At 43.9% G+C, this 10986-nt stretch overlaps 1 pseudogene; it reads right to left on the bottom strand.

Annotated features, from left to right (window-relative positions):
• Nucleotides 1-2181, bottom strand: LOC137643137 (uncharacterized; annotated as a pseudogene).
• Nucleotides 2182-10986: the final 8805 nt, after the last annotated feature.

Here is a 10986-nt window from a genome sequence, read left to right as displayed (position 1 = left end):
TCATGGGGTGAACTGAGCCGCACCCTCCCCAAAGTACCCCATTTCCAAGTTGAAAATTATTTCACTAATTTCATGCTGTGCTATTGATACCTCATGCTTACTTCTTCCGCATGCTCTCAGTATATGGTCAACATTTTCACTGAACACATGATAATCATCCAGTGTAGGGACATGTTGTGCTAGAGACTTCATCAAGTGAAATGCTTCTTTCACTTCGTCACCAGGCCCTTTAGCTGACGAACGACGGGTCGGGAAAGCGCTTTGAGGTGTTTCAGCTTAATGTGAACTCTCAATTACAGCATCAGTTTCTTGCTCAGATTCAACTTCAGCAACCTGAAAGAGAAGAGAAACACTTATAAATATCGTTGTTGTTATTGTTGTTGTTGCTGTTGTTTTTGTTTTTATTGTTTTTGTTGTTATTATTTGTTGCCAGAGTTCCTACTATTATATTGTTTTTAATATCATCATTATTGTCATAATTATTATGTATTCTTGTTAGAATTATTACTATTCTCATTATCATTATTTCTATCTATCATTATTATTGCTGTTGTTTGTATTGTGACTTACTGGTGTTGATATACTCATTATTTTCAATAATAATATTAGAGGCTCTTTCGCTTCACATTCCATCCCATTGGGTATTGTATCATCTCTGAGAGAGAGAGAGAGAGAGAGAGAGAGAGAGAGAGAGAGAGAGAGAGAGAGAGAGAGAGAGAGAGAGAGAGAGAGAAATAAATCATTAGTCTTCCGATGATCATTCTTCTCCTCATCGCAGTATCTCAATTGCAAGGGTTTCATATTTTGTGTGCATGTGTGTTACTTCACTGACTACGTATATTTCTCCTCAGATGCCTGCTACGGAAAAAGAATGGATTGCAGCAGCAAATGGGTTCTCCCACAGATGGAACTTTCCACACTGTATTGCTGCACTGGATGGGAAGCACGTTCAAATACAAGCTCCAAAGAATCGTAGAAGCCTTGTCTTTAACTTCAAAGGGACACACAGCATTGTACTCATGGCGTGCGTAGATGCAGATTACCAGTTTATATGTGCAGATGTAGGATGTCAAGGCAGAATTTCGGATGGAGGTGTGTTTAAATATACGAGTTTGTATGAGAAAGTAGAGCAGAAGCGGCTCAGGCTTCCACCAGACCAGCCACTTGCAGAGGGACGCATTCCTGTGCCATACATGTTTGTTGGAGATGACGCCTTTGCTTTATCACGTTACTTACTGAAACCATTTCCAGGAAATCTAGATAGGTCTTCCCCTGAGAGGATCTTTAATTACATATTGTGTAGGGCTCGGAGGATAGTAGAAAATGCATTTGGAATTTTAGCATCTAAGTTCAGAGTGTTACTAAAACCTAGTGCATTACACCCAGACAAGGTAGAGTGTGTTACTCTGACATGCATATATTTGTATAATTTTCTACACAGGAATGTGGAGTCGAGAAATGTTTATTCACCACTCGGTACGTTTGACTCGGAAAATGTGGATAATGCCAGTATAACTGCAGGATCATGGAGAGCAGCAATGAATAAAATTGAAGGGTTCATTGATTTGCAAAATATACCATGAAGGATTACTGTGGACGCACGGGACATAAGGAATGAGTAATTATGCATAGGGCATGTTAGGTTAAGAAGTCTGCCTGTAAATGTACCTGTAGATATCTGCTGAGCATTGGTAAGATTAAATTGTATACATAAATGACACCTATTTTTTACCTACTTTTGCAACAGTTATTATGTTAAGATAATAATACTAATAGCAGTTATCATATTACGGTAATAATGCTAATAGAACTTATTAAGTTACGGCAATTGTAACATCACCTTATCTCTCTCTCTGTTAAGTCTGTTGACCGGCTTCCTCTGGATTCTTGGCCGTGCAGCAAATACAGGAGGGGCTCGTGACCAAACCATGAATACTTCTTTGAGGAACTTCCACTTCTTTTCAGTGAAGTCAGTTTCACATGTTCCCTCCTGAGTTGCACTTTGATGGTTTTTATCTTCTTTTCTGTATCACTTACTGTTATAGAAAGTTTATCAGCTATCCCCGTCAAGGCATCCATCTTTTTAATTCTATTTTTGTAATCCACATTTGTTACATCCCACAATGTTGGGGATGAATGCAGCAATTCAATTAGTTCTAGAGTTTTCTCGGCAGACCACATGGCGTTATCACTGCAAGTCTCGAGTTGGTACTAATTCATCGTCGCCTCGGCCACACACACACAAACACACACACACACGCAGTGTTTCCCATTCTGGATGGGAAAAACTAATTCATGAAATGGTGTTTGGAAATGGTTTGCAAACAGTTGGAATCAGTTTGTAAGCAGTTTCGAAACATTGTTTGCATACAGTTTGGAAACCGTTTCCAAACTGTTTGGAAACCGTTTCCAAACACTGTTTCCAAACAATGTTTCCAAGTGTGTACGGGGCTTTAGACAACCCCTGGGTTGCATAGATAGATAGAAAATTCCAGCCTTAAGACACCCATCTCTCCTTCTCTCTCACTCTCACATGCAGTTCAGTGTATTGTTTTAAAAGTGTTCAGTGAAAAATCGAAGTTTTGGTGTGACAAGTTTTTGTAATCAGAGTGAGTACTTATAAAATGTATTTTGAGCGAAGCCAAAAATCTATTTTTGGGTCAGATAACCATGTTGTCCTGATGGAAGTTCCTTTAAGTGTAGCTTCCTAGGGTATATTTGACTACAGTGATATTCCCAGAAAATTTTACCTTAAGGTTTCCAGAATTCTAACTCCTGGCACGAATATCCCTAACTTTTCCTTTTAGGGATATCGCATAATATCAGAGGACGTATTCTTGACACGCCACATAGCTATCTTCACCCCGAATAGCGTTTACGCTTTGAGGGGGAAAAGTGGCAAGAAAACAAAGGGGAGCCGTTATAAGGTTCCTCTCCTCCATTACTGTTTTGAGTCTCTAGATGACGTCATATCCGTCCGCCATCTTTATTCCTTGTAGCGTTAGCGAGGTGCTACAGATACAGTACTTTCGGGAGGGATCCTTTCAGCCCTTTTTTAAATAAAAGGAGGACGGGTCCATCAGGACGACATGGCTATCTCACCGAAAAATAGATTTTTCGCTTAGCTCAAAATCCGTTTTTTGGGCTCAGGCCATGTCGACCTGATGGAAGTTTACCAGAGCATTAATGTATCTGTGGATTTACTTTTCGTGCCTTAACCTCAAGACAGAATTTCCTTGGTCACTCAGACCTAGAGACATATGATGTTACCGTTATACATAATTTCTTCTAATCATGAACCATGTTAGTGCTTCCTGCCCCCCTACAGGGAAGAGTCATGCCAGACTCTGGAAAGAGTCTCGAGGATTGCATATTACATATGAATATCCTAGCAACCAAACAGGTATACCAGTCTCATCGCATACCTTCCCATTGAGAGTTTGTATTCGAAAACGAACAAATGTATGTATGAGTAACTGACACCTCCCCTGAGCATACAGAGCTAACTGTATGCACAGACAGACAAGTTTGTATGTATGTAGAAACAATCGTTTGTATAAGTCAGCATCTCATCAGAGGAATCTTGGGTGAGTTGTAAGCAAAGACAGATAAGTATCTTATCTGTGTAGGAATTAGGTATGCATACACATATAGAAGGTTTGATAACTGTAGGAATAATTTCTACAGTTCATCTTTCATTAATATGCAAAATAAAAGGGTGATCATAATAATGCTCTACACATTTTTATTTATCTGAATTTGGGGCGAATAAGACGCAAATTTCAAATAGTATTTTATTGACAATCAATAAAATATGTAAACCAGTCTACATTTTATCGAATAATATAAAATATTTGTGATATAGATTAAGCATAAATATACTGGTAATGCCAGAAATACTTGTTTCATCTGAAAAGAAACCACTATTTGCCACTAAAATGAAAATTCAGAAATTTTCTATTCTAAATTTCTGTCATTACTGTCTGTTCACACTTGTGTAAAGGACACACGGCACACTTGCTATTCTTTATGCTTCTTCCACCTGTATTATTTAGAACAGTTCATAATTTTTCTCGGATCGTGACCTGCGGGTGTACTGTCGGGATCCGCTCTGCGAATGAAGTAGGTGATCTTCACCCTTAGTTGTTTTAGAGACAAATTTGAACCTGATGTTTCTCCTTTAAAGAGCTGTCCTCCCCCAAAGTCTGAAGTTCTATAAAGATAGACCTTTAGGCACTCCACTGGACATAGAGAGACATTTTCCTTCAGAGGGCAGATTCTCCAGGGACCCCACCTTTTGGTGGGTAGCTCGTTCTTAGCGAGAAACGTTGGATCAGGGAAAAGATTCAGTTCTCCCCTTTCTGTGAACTGAATATGGCCGTCATCTCTAGACAGGGACACTATTTCACTAACTCTGGCCACTGAGGCTAGTGCAAATAGGAATATAACTTTTTGGGTCAAATCTTTCAGAGAGCAGTTCTCATTGTTCAGTGTTGATGCAAAGTGAAGAACTTTATCCAAGGACCATGAGATAGGCCTCGGTGGTGCTGCGGTTCTAAGTCTAGCACAGGCCTTAGGAATCTTGTTAAAGATTTCGTTAGAGAAGTCTACTTGGAAGGTGTACAGTAAGGGTCTAGTCAAGGCAGATTTACACGTTGATATTGTGTTGGCTGCTAAACCTTGTTCATGGAGATGAATAAAGAAGGATAAACCGAAATCTGTTGAGATTTCCTTTGGATTCTTTGTCTTGACAAATGCAACCCATTTCTTCCAAGATGACTCATATTGTCTTCTGGTAGATTTGGACTTATATTCTTTTAAGAAGTTTTATACTGTCTCTCGAAATCCGGAATCTTTTCTTAGCCGCTAAGGAGAGAAAATCATGAGATGAAGGTTCCGGGTTTTCTGTGATGAAGCGAAGACAGTCGACTTCTGTACTTGTTGTGTCAAAACTGGGTCCGGCAACGGAACTAGTCTCAGCCGCAGTTCCAATACTAGAGGGAACCAGATGCTGTTTGGCCACTTGTGGGCCACTATAGCTTCCGTTCCTTGAAAGGATCTCAGTTTGTTGAGGACTTTCAGTAGAAGATTGGGTGGAGGGAACAGGTAAATCCTGGACCATCTGTTCCAATCGAAGGACATTGCGTCCACTGCTTCCGCTAGAGGATCCTCGTATGGGGCTACGTAACGAGGTAGTTCCTTGTTGTCGCTCGTCGTGAAGAGGTTGATTTGAAGTTCTGGGACTTTACGTAAGATGAAGGAGAATGATCCTGCATCTAGGGACCATTCTGACTCTATCGGTTTGAACCTGGATAGAGCGTCCGCCATCATATTGTGGAACGCTTGGAGGTGAACTGCTGATAAGTGCTATCTCTTCTTTTCCGCCAAACGGAAGATGGCCAACATCACTTGGTTGATTTGGGGTGATCTCGAGCCTTGCCGATTCAGACATCTCACTATCACCTCGCTGTCTAGAACCAGTTGTATGTGGGTCGAGCAGCGAGGAGCCAGTTTCTTCAGTGTAAGGAAAACTGCCATGGCTTCCAGAATATTGATGTGGAAGGTCTTGAATAGAGAGGACCAAGTCCCTTGGACTTTCCGTTGGTGAGAGTGGCATCCCCATCCTTCCTTTGATGTGTCTGTCTGGATGATGCCTGTAGGTGGAGGTGGTTGTAAGAGTACTGATTTCCTCAGGTGCTTGGCCTCCGACTACAGCTTGAGAAGTGATCGTAGACGAGTCGGTATTGGTCTTCTTTGATCTCTTCGAGCGCTTGATGCGTATCTTCTCCAGACTCCTGTTGCATCCTTTAATTGTGCTCTTAGCACCGGGTCTGACACTGATGCGAACTGAAGGGAGCCCAGCACTCTCTCCTGTTGGCGTCTTGATATCCGGTCAGATTTCAGAAGTCTCTTGACCGATCCCGCTATCTCTCTCTTCTTCTTTGACGGAATGGAGAGGCGGTGTGACTGTAAGTTCCAGTGAATTCCAATCCAATGAAACTTCTGAGCTGGAGAAAGTCGAGACTTTTTGACGTTGATCTTGAATCCCAGATGTTCCAGGAACTGGATCACTTCTTTGAAAGCTTGCATGCACTCCATCTCGGATGCTGCCCACACTAGCCAATCGTCCAGGTAAGCCATTACCTAAACACCCTTTAGGCGTAGTTGAAGAACGACTGCATTTGCAAGCTTCATCAAGATACTTGGGGCTATGTTTAGCCCGAAGGGCATGGCTCTGAAGACGTATTGTTTCTTCTGAAGCCTGAATCCTAGGTAGGAGGAAATTTTGCGATTGATTGGGATATGCCAATAGGCATCAGCCATGTCTATGAAGACTGTGTATGCCTTCTTGGGCAACAGGGTCCTTATGTGTTGAAAGGTTAACATCCTGAACTTGTAGTTTACTATGAACTTGTTGAGTGGCGACAAGTCCAGAATGACTCTGAGTTTGTCTGAGTCCTTCTTGGAAACACAAAACAGCCTTCCTTGGAATTTGATGGACTTTGCCCTCTTTATCACTCTTTTGCTCAAGAGTTCTCGGATGTATTCTTCCAGAACGTGGGTGGAGTGTTGGAAGAATTGAGGGAGAGATGGTGGAGCTACATTCCAGCTCCACCCCAGTCCGTTCTTGATTAGGCTGTGGGCCCAGGGATCGAAGGTCCAGCGATCCCGAAATAAGTAGAGTCTTCTTCCTACCGGAAGCATCTCACTTTTGCTGCTGACCGGAGGACTTGCCTCCTTGACCGCATCCTCCTCTATTGCCTAGCGGCATCTAGATGAACCTCTAAATGTTCCACTGGCTTTTAGCCGAAAGGTAGTAGACTGCCTCTCAAAGGCTGGAGTAAAGGCTGGTGACTGTGTCGCCAACTGCTGGGGTACCAACTGGTAGGTAGTAGGAGTTTGTGCTACTACCTGGGGCATTGCAGTCGCGGGAAGTTGTTGTTGCCATTGTTGTTTGGCAGGGTGAGAGGGCACCGTTGGCCTCTTTGTCTTCCGCTTAGGTTGGGGACCCTCATCCGGGGAAGACTTCCTCTTCAGTGACAAGCCCCACTTCTGGAGAAGGTTCCTATTCTCCGTGACAGCCTTGTCGACTACTTCCTTGACCACTTCACTCGGGAAGAGATCCTTTCCCCAGATACTGGACGAAATTAGTTTCCTAGGTTCGTGTCTCACCGCAGCCGAAGCGAACACGAACTCCCTACAAGCCCTTCTGGCTTTAACAAAGCCATACAGGTCCTTGGTCACAGTAGCCAGATGTGTTTTGGCCACAACCATAAACATATCTGGGTTCTGGGGGTCACTTGCCATTGTCACCAAGATAGTCTGGAGAGACATAGAGGCGGCAAGTCTTTCTTTAGTTTCCTGCTCCCTGTGCAGGAGAAACTCGGTCAACTTGAGGAGATCCTCGCCGAACTGACGTCCAGCAATATCTGCCTCCAACTTCCCGACTGAGAAGTTAAGATGCACATCCTTCCAGTCTTTCTGGTCCAAAGGTAGAGCTAGGGACAACGGTTTACACTCGTCGAGTGTATGACAAGGTTTCCCTTCTTCAATCGCCTTTAAGGCTGCCTTGCACCCTTTTTCCATAAAGGGGAAGGCACGGGAAGATGACGCAACAAAGGACGGATGATTCTTGCTGAGAGCCGGCACCTTTGAGTTAGTGAAGGCCCTCTCCTTCAAGGTGCTTGACAGTAAAGCCTGTGCTTTAGCACGGTCAAAAACTATGACCTCTTTTGGCTCCGTTTCCTCCTTTGATGCTCGCTCTACCTTCAGACGGACAAAGCAGTCTGGGTAAGCCTCTAAGATGGGCCAGAATTCCACATCTTCGATGGGGACTGAACCCAGCTTCTCTGAAATATAAATCTTCCCAGTTGTCATAGGCATGTATTCTGCATGCCTCCACGGATTCACATCCCAACATGAAGGAAGTTCCTTCACGTTGAGTCTCCTTTGAGACCCACGGGATGCTGCAAGTTGGCGTATCTCCAACCTTAACGCAGCTTCCTTTTTCAGCATTCTACTTTTGGATCTGCTGCACCAACGTCATAATGGAAGACAGAGTCTTCCCTATGTCATCAGATGGGGGAGCAGACGATGTCGAGGGAACTGGTTCTGGGGCAGGAACCGATGAGACTGATACTGACTCGACCTCTTCCTCCTCGGTATCAGGAGCTAACGTCGACTCCTCTTCCTGACCTCCTGCAAGGTCCTTTTCAGTGTCCTCTGACACTTCTGACATCCTGTCGTCTAGCTGGATGTCCTTCATCGCGTCCGAGACATCAGACTCTACTGGTATCTGGACGCAAGGGATCTCTGGGTGAGGCTGAGGGATAACCGCATCTTTAGATGCCCTGGGGAAAAAAAAGGCCCGCATCTTCTCACTTGGAAGGTAAGGCCCCGTGGTGTTCTTTTGAAAACCGCGGACTCATTTACGCAGCTTTTTCCTTGCTGCATCCCTTGACTCCGCTGACTGGGGGTCATCGAAAGCCTCCGTAACCAAGGTTTTACAAATATTACATACCTGAGGGTCCCAATACTTCAGAGTCCCATTGGTGATGGAACAGCGTGCGTGAGTCCTGCACACCTCATGGCCGCAGAAGTTCCTACTTCGAACGTTGCAGAAGACGCTCTTGCACTTGGGTTGGTCCTCCTGTAAAGAGAGGAAAACAAAATGAGTATACGGTGATTCATCACAAAGGATAAAGTATACAAATATTATAATAAATATTTTGCCTTTTACATGTAGTTTAGGATAGATAAGCTAGAAATGATATAGGAAAGACACATACATGTGTTTTCTGCCCATCCAATTGCTGTGACCTCCCTCAAAATTAAAACCATGGGTCATTCTATTTTGAAGAGCCCATCGGAAGATTTTTATCCTGTAAGGATAAGTAAGTGTAACTTAACACCAGCTTCCAAAGGGTTTAAGATTGGGGATTGTTATCAGTGATCACTAATCAGCGCATAGAAAGAACTTACTTTCTTTGTATTATATGGTCTCAACAATAGGCTGCGCACGACAACACAGGGTATGTTGGAAAATTTTGGCTACTGTATAATTTATACTGTAGTTTTCTGTTTGCAATATGATATATATTGCAAATATACTTGCTACTGTACAATCATATACTGTAGTTCCAGCCGGCATATGCCGGCAGGCTAGCACCAGGGTACAGTTCAGTCGATGTATAGTTGACTGTAGTATAGGCCGGCGGTTTGCCGGCTGCCGGAGGGCTGCCGGCCGCCGGCAGATCACTGGCTGCCGGCATTCCATGCCAGCTGGCAATAGGTATGTATACACAGCAGTCGGCAACCTCTCCGGCTGTTGGCAGCTTGCCGGCTATCGGCAGCTTGCCGGTTGCCGGCAACTAGCTAGAGCTGCCGGCAGGGTAGAACCCAGTGGTACCAGCTAATAGAGAGAGAGAGAAAGCATGGATTGAAGGAAGGTGTAAGAGCTTTGCCTCACAAACTTCTTCCAGAATGAGTGTTCAAATGGAAGGGGAGAATGTGTCATTCAGGCTTCCACCCATCCACAACTATTGCCAGTCTCTGCCAGCACAGTTTATGAATGGCAGTCCAAGAGAGGACTGAAGAACACTCTACAGATAAGGGATCTTCTGCTGGCAGCCGGTCCAACTCCCCCGGAGCATTATGTCGTAAGGGAGAGTTGAGTGACTGCAAAACCACGGACAGAAACCCGAGCCATCCCCACAACCTGCTGGCAATCGGCTCGATTGTAGGACAATGGCCAAGATTTTGTGATGACTAGGCCATCACTAAAGGACAGAATGGGGAGGAGTGAGGATCCTATAGGGTGTGGGAGGAGCTGGTAGGGTGCCAGTCCGACCTCACCTAACGAACTCTGTTCCAGTATTAAAGCCAGCCCAGGGGGCAGGAGAATTCGATTCTCAAGCCTAGGGTCGACCAATACAGTAAAGCGGCCGGCAGCACCTTCGCCGCCACCCCTAATCAGTAGAGGAACAGAGTTCTAGTGCCGGAGTCGCCTAGGCAGTAGAGGAATTCTATTCTTCAGCCTAGGGTCCGCCGGCTAAGGACTAGTCAGCTAGACCACAGGGAAAAGGTATCATATATAAAGCCTTCAAGTGTGGTCTAGGGAGGTCTAGCCTCCTATGCCGGTAGCCTAGTCCAGCAGGGGAATACTATTCACCCTGTCAGCCAGCCACCGGCTACAGACTAAATACTCTGAGGTTCTGACCAAAACCCAAAAACCTGCCTCTACGGTTACAGCGAAAGGACAGAAAACACTAGCCTAATCATGCTTGAATTACAACTCAAGGCACGATAAACTAGGGTTATAGCCTAGGCTAACTCAGAGGGAAGTAGAGATTGCCCTTAAATCTCCATAGGAGATAAGTGTCGTTTTATTAATAGATTAGAAGATATCTATCTCCGTCTGTATCAATAAAAACGACACATAAGGGTAATCGGGGAACATGCATGAAAGTATACTAAAGCCACTAGGCTAGTAGCCTAGTGGTAGTGAGAATCGATTACCTAAATCACCGAAACTCTCTCGTTTACTATCTTGGAAGAGGAAAATTTTATGCTATCAATTTATCTTACATGTATAAAATACGCCCAAGGCTTCATAAAATTATAACACAAGGAAAAGGCTAGGAAGCCTAGAGTAAACACGGTTCGGTTACCTAAATCGCCGAAGCTTATATCAATACTATCAGCATAATATAAAGAATTCCTAGCAATGAGGGCTAAATAGCTAAAGATAGTTAAGCTATTAAAACCGGGAAGGCCGTTCTGGTTAACTAAATGACTCATGCGTCATGAACGACAGCGCCCATGACGCCTGCGGCTTAGACAACAGCTCTTGCAATGTTAATTTAACTTTAATTCGTATTAAAATAAGGTAAGAGCTTACATTTATGCAATGTAAAGATCAATACTCAACTTTCCAGAGGAAGATGAGGCTGGAGAAAGCATGATTAATCCATAAAACTTCCAAAA

The sequence above is a fragment of the Palaemon carinicauda genome, chromosome 6 (assembly GCF_036898095.1).
Source record: "Palaemon carinicauda isolate YSFRI2023 chromosome 6, ASM3689809v2, whole genome shotgun sequence".
Classification (NCBI taxonomy): domain Eukaryota; kingdom Metazoa; phylum Arthropoda; class Malacostraca; order Decapoda; family Palaemonidae; genus Palaemon; species Palaemon carinicauda.
This window is presented reverse-complemented; position numbering and strand designations above follow the sequence as displayed.